This window comes from Meriones unguiculatus, chromosome 17 (assembly GCF_030254825.1).
Source record: "Meriones unguiculatus strain TT.TT164.6M chromosome 17, Bangor_MerUng_6.1, whole genome shotgun sequence".
Taxonomy (NCBI): Eukaryota; Metazoa; Chordata; class Mammalia; order Rodentia; family Muridae; genus Meriones; species Meriones unguiculatus.
This window is the reverse complement of record NC_083364.1, coordinates 61,296,116-61,303,080: the sequence shown is the minus strand read 5'-3', so window position 1 is coordinate 61,303,080 and position 6,965 is coordinate 61,296,116.

Below are 6,965 nucleotides of genomic sequence, written 5' to 3'. Positions count from 1 at the left end.
AATGTAGTATTAACAGACATTTGTGTAATACTTACATTGCTTTAGAATCATGAGTAATCTAGAGTTGTTTTAATATATATAAAAGATGTTTGTAGGTGTGTACTGTGTCATTTGATAACAAGGAACTTAACAGTCTCATCCACTAATCTTGTATGCAACCCCTTCCCCAGCCTGGTTTCAGTGCATGCTCAGACGTAATCATCCATATTCTGAGTACCAGATGAAGTTTTCAGTTCACTTGGTTTACAAGCACCCCATCTTTGTATCTATTATGGTTAGTAACCATCTTAGTTATAGTTACTATGGCTATGATGAAACACGATGACTATGGGAGGAAAGAGTTTATTCATCTTATGCTTCCACATCACAGTTCATCACCAAAGACAGTCAGGACAGGAACTCAAACAGGGCAGGAACCTGGATGCAGGAACTGATGCAGAGGCCGTGGAGGAGTGCTGCTTATTGACATGTTCCTTGTGGCTTCCACAAGCCCAGGGATGGCACCACCACAATTGGCTTGTCCCTCCCCCATAAATCACTATTTAAGAAAATGCCTTACAAGGTTGTCTACAGTCAGCTGTCATGAGGAATTTTCTCAGTTGAAGCTCTCCCTGATGACTTTACCTTGTGTAAAGTTGACGTGAAACTAGCCAGTACAGTAACTATACAAAAACATCTTTGGGGTATACAACTCTTTATAGGTAGACAATGTGATTTTTTTTTAAAGCGTGTATTTATTTTATGTGGAGGTAAGAAGACAGCTTTCAAGAGTTGGTTCTGTTCTTTCACCACTTGGATTCCTGGGATTGAACTCAGTCCATTAGGTTTGGCAGCAAGTACCTTTACCTACTAATGCCATCCTCATAGCCTATGCTGACGTGTAAAGAAAGACACAACAAAAACAGATATACTGTAACAATTTTAGGAGGGCAGAGAAATAATTCAGATTTTACCCACCATGTATTATTACACTTGAAGAACTTTACATCATTCTGTCTTTTTAACCCTATGTGCTAATGTTCTATTGGCTCTGTTTTGTAGATTAAGAAGTTTCAACCTGTTGTGTGATTCTTTCCTGGGTAGATAATGAAGAAACATCTACTCAGCCCAGAAAGGGCACGAACAACTCACCAAAGAAATCTTCCAAAGTCTAACTTGGGCTACTTACTCTGGCGTATGAGTGAAAGGTTCCTTTAGGATCATGGGCAATTAAAAGTTGGCCACAACACCAAAGAGTTCCACTCCTCCTAGAATGGCTGATAACTCAGAAAAGCTGAATTCATGGAGGTCTGCATCATCAGTGGACAATTCAGTTGGTCAGAATTTCCTCCGTTAGGTCTTCTTACTGCTTAGTGTGACTTGGGTAAGTTTCAGGAACTTCCTGAGACTTAGTAGTTGTTGTCTTCCTGAGTCTGAATGAGCTGCCCTTTAGAAGTTCCTGATCCTGAAAGAGCTTCCCTCCAGGATAGAATGTTCCATTTCAGAGGAAAGTGTTTCCGTCCTGGACATAAAAGGTTCAATGATTTGAAGGAGGCCACAGAGCTAGGAAATGCCAGTGCTGGGCTTCAAAACAGAGCATTCTTTAGAATAGATGATTCAAAACCAGTAACAGAAATATAGGTACTATTTAGTAATATTACTAAAAGTGGAATTTTAGAAAATTATAAACTACAAACTACTGGTTGTGTTCTTTTGTTGAGTGTTTGGTTTATGTTTTGTTTGTTCTGGGCTTTTTTAAATGTTCATTTTAAGCCCATCAATACTAAAATTTTATTCTCTGAACCTAGATGAAGCATATTTGACAAGTTAGATAAAAGTTAATTCTTAAAACTACTTAAGACTAAGTTAATTAGTAATTCACACATGGGAAAGTATTTAGAAGAAAGAAAAAATACTTAGCCTTTGTTTCCATGATCTTTTAAGACGTATTAATGGTTATAAACATCACTTATCACTAAATGTCACTTTTAAGGAAAGAGTCTATGGAAGCAAATGAGATAATATAGGACATCATATGTATATAAACCCAAATTATTACATTTGTTTTTAGCATATTATATAATTGCAATATACCTCAAAGTTGAAACAACTTTTCCCATGTTTAAACATCTGTATTTTAACAGCATTTTGTAAAATATTCAAATCTTATAGCATTGTTTGTTTTACATTTAAATATTTCTTTGTAGTCCAGCCTGCTTTATAAGCCACAGAATAACTGAGTGTTATATATTTTTTCATGTATTTTTTATGTATTTTATGGGTTCTGATAAAAATTATGATGTATAGTATATCCTAATTACATGAAATTATTTTTTCAGAATTTTGCTACATCAATATTATGATTTCCATGATTACATTCATTTACTTGTGAAAATACTTGCTTATATCAGGTTGGTGTAACAGAATAACCATAGCCTTGACCACTTATGTTCTAGGACCCCAGCCTGTGGAATGATACCACCTGTGTTTAGGATGGTTCTCCCTGTATCAGTTAATTGAGATAATCCTTCAGATATGCCCACTGATTTGTTTTCATGATAGTTCTATATCCCATCAAGTTGCCAGTAAAGATTAACTATGATAACTCCTATCCTTGTCAGCGTGATACCCAGACACGTCACTTTTAAGCTTTCATCCCTTGTTCTCATAAGCTTATAATGCAGAATGCTTTTTATCCAACTTCAAAAGTGCCCATAGTCTTTAATAATTACAATGCTTCATAAGTCCAAAGCCCAAGTCTCGTCAGGGACTCAAGGCAACCTCTTACCTGTGAGTTCCTATAAAAAAAAAATCAAAAGCAAGTTGCATCCTATATAAAAGAGTACCCAATAAACATTCCTCTTCCAATGGGATGAATGAGGGCATAGCAAAGAACGAGTGGGCCAAAGCAAAACTGAAATCCAGCAAAGCAAACACCAAATCCTGAAGCTCCATACCTGGCATTTATTACAAGTGGAATCCACTGGACGCCAAAGTGTTTGGACAACCTGCCCTCCAGCTCTGCCACCTGTAGTACACATATTCTCTTTCTTGAGCCAGCTCCATTCCATCCTGCATCTTTCTTGGTAGGTGTTTCATGGTCCTAGCATCTCCAAATTTTAGAGTTTCAATTACAACTCACCTTTGACCTTCATATAATAGTGTACCTTGGGTCCTTCTTCCAGGGACTTTGACCCTGACACATGTTATCTGACCTCACTGGCTCTCTAGAACCAAAATACAGAGTCATTAAACCCCTCAGTCTGACACCATTCAGGTGCACAACAGAACTGAAAATATTCCCAAGCAGGTTCAACTGATCTGCCTCCATAGAACATGCCAACAAGCATGTATTCAAATAAGTCAAGCCCTTTCTCACTTTAAAGACATGTGTTTGCTCTTTCCTTTGTCTCCAATGCCTATGCAAGAGCAGTACATTCTCTTAAACACTGAGCCACCTCCGCAGCCCCATTTCTGTACTTCTTAACAGCAGCACTGGCAAGCTAACAGTGTTCCATTCAGCATGAATTCCAGGTAGCAGCTGTGAGAGAGGAACTTCACAGAAGATTGGCAAACAGCTGTCAAAATGATTCTGAACACACCTGATTTTACTCCTAAATTAGATACTTCATCAGTCATAAGACTTCCGACTTCAATGAGATATACTGGTCTAACCTGTCCAAGACAATAATTGGCAGTTGCAAACTCAAATTATATAGGTCGCATTGGGTTTGGGGCAGCAGTTTCTCCACTGCATATTTCTCATACCTATCATTTTAATTTAGTTTTCAATTATGCAATTCTTAAAAGAAGGTCAAGGGGATGCAATAGAGTTCACTTGAAGGTAATTTCGTATTAACATACCAAACCGATGGATACCACATATATTACACATGCTGTCTGATGATTTATAATTTAGAGACTTCCATTTATTGTCTTATTTCTAGACCAAATCGGACAGAAGCCAAAGCAAATGTTAGGTATATGTCTGTAATCGACATACTATTATGCATTCTGTATTATGCTGGGTTTTTCTTATTTTATTTGGGGGACTAGTGTGATATTCCTATTGCAGATACTCCTGTGCCAGGAAGTGTTTTAAATATGTGCTGGTTGTAGAACTTCCTGATTGATGCTTCTTGAGATTTCGTCTATAAAATCCAGCAAGTCTTGCTCAAGCTACACAGTGTGCGACTTTCTCTTCCTGCGCCATGTACCTGTTGCACACAGGTCACATTTCTCATGTCCTTTTGAAGTTTGCCCACCGTTTGCTAGTTTTGTGTTTCCTTCCCAGACTGAGGGGCTCGGGACTAGATGACCTCTGTGTACCCCAGTCACTAAGCAGCTGGCCTAAAAGGACTGAGTTAACGTTTGCTGAACACAGACTGCCTATGACATCTTCACAGACAGAATATTTGGGAAGTTGTCATTTATTTTGTTTGTTTGTTGTATGCATTATTCTCACCAACTTTTGTAGTTAAGTTTGAAGCAGCTAGTACTAGCAGAGTGGATGGAAAATCATCGTTTAATTTTTTTATTTAGATCTTTGTTTCAGTACTTTCCCTTTCGTTTTGTTTCTCTGAAATACAGTGTTCTTGGTGGATTTCTAAGTAAATATATAATAATTAACATTTTTGTCTTACTTTTTCAGTTTTCTGACTACGTTGTTGAGCTGCTAAGGAAGTTTGCCAGTTGCAACTTGTCAGATTTTATGCAAAGATAGATGTGTTCTAAACCTGGCAGTGATTTACTCAAACCCCAAACCAAATGTGCTAACTGGGAACCCTCCAGGATGTGATGTGATGAAGAATGAAAACGGTGCTTTAAATAAGTTCATTTCATTCCCTCCCAGGCTGTGAACGGCTGATGCCTCTATAGGAACTGAGGTTACTTCTTAGGTGAGGTGCATGACTGATTTGAATGTGATTTTATTACTATTAAATTTAACAACAAAAAAAGGCAGTTTTGATTTTTTGGCTTTTTGAATCAAACTCTTACTAGTGGCTCAAGCTGGCCTCCATTTGGCTGCATAAGCTGACTTCAAACTAATAATATTTTCTTTTAACTTCCCACAAGTTAGAGTTGCAAGTGTACTTTTGCTTTTTTTTTTTTTTTTTTAGTTTTGCAGAGTATGGATTGAACCCAAGGCCTTACACATATAGGGCAAGTACTGTATCACCAGGCTGCACTGCTGCCCTACAGTTTGTAATATTTTAAATTTCTCAAAGTCTGTTGGTGATAGTAGTCCAGAGTGGAGTAAATTTCCATGAATAAGTTCGTGAGGTATGTGTTCAGTTCTCAATTCACTACTCTACCACTCCACACCAAAGTAAACTGATTTCAACTCCAGTCTACGCAGCGTCAATTTGTGCACAGGAAACAATGCTAGCCTCGATTTTAAATTAGGGAAAGCCCCCTCAGGAAAACTGTGGTTCCTATTATTTGACAACATGTAGCATGTCCAGCTGCTTTCTCGCCCTAATCAAAACCTGTGCTCACAGCAGTAGCCATCTCTGTATCTTGTCTGTTAGCCATTCACAACAAATAAATATGAATACAAAGTGTCCCAGTCAGAAGAATCAGGCTTCCAGAACACACATGCTATTAACTTTAAAACAAGTGAAAATAAACTTCATAAGTGAGCTTCTAAACTCTAAAACTTTTCTGTGCTAACCTAACAAGCAAGATGCACAATCAGCACTTAGGGAGTACAGTCCACACACATATCAGTAATGGTTCTCTTCAGACTAGATGTCCTGAAATGGCCTTTCAGAACTACGCAAGAGTGCGTAGCCCATGTACTCAGAGGAAGTGTTTCGGAGAAACAGATTATGGGGTCTGAGTTTCTTATCTATTACTAACTTGTTATTCTGAGGCATTATACCTGCCACTGTATGAAGCTGATTAGTATTAAATAGAATATTAAAATGATATTCTAGTTTTGCATTCATTTTTATAGCATTTGAGACAGACAATGGCATTCCAAGCTGAAATGATGTGAACAATTACTTTGGAAAATGCCGTATAATCTACTTTTCCAAATATATTCTCCTAAATATATATTTGAAAGAATATTTCAATATCAGCAAACTACTCTATACTACTTAAAAAGTCCACATTCAATCCTTGATGGTCACAAAATTTTTAAGGATTTCTTTTCTTCTGCATGTAATATATCCGAGGAATAAAATAATAAATGCAATGTAAGTCAAACTAACACATCCATTTTACCATTAAATCATGTGTTTGAATGGTTTCACTCTCCACATGCTTTTCAAATAAAACCAAAAACAGTACAATAAAACATCATGTATTCCATAGAAGTTTGAATAACCAATTACTTTAAAATTTCACCATCTGCTCTCATTGAAGCAGTAAGACAAGGCATTTCCCAACGCCACAAACCATGATAATCAGAATGTAACAAAATGAGAAACACTAAACTCCTCTCTCCTTCCTTATTTGCTGTGATGGTTTTTAATGAAAACTTGAGTGTACAGACAAAGAAAATGGGAGGCCATACCTCCGCCCCTCTCCTAATTGAGTGCTTCTATCCAGTAATAGCTTTTTGCTGCCCTGGGCAGCTTGACTTTGCCTCATTTGGCCAAGAACAGCTATTATTCTAAGAGGCAGCCAGTGAAGTGCCCCAATCCATCTGTTTGCTTTTTCATGGGCTGGTGCTTTCCTTGATGTTGACAGCTGTCTTAATATTCCTGGGCCACCTGCCACACAGTAAATACTGTGCTCGAAGATAGATTCAGTAGTTTTTCCCTCTGGTAGAGTTTCCACAACAACAGAAAAGCTCAGCATTTCTAACCTCCTCATGCATTCTCATCTAAATGCTTCAAGGACCAGCACTTCCTGTCGATTCTCATGCTTTTGAGCAATACAGTACTTGTGCTTTGGGAATAGCAATTCACTCACATGTGACAAGCTTCAGCCCTCCTCATTTATCATATGGGCTCCTGGGTTAGAATTTTTTTCTG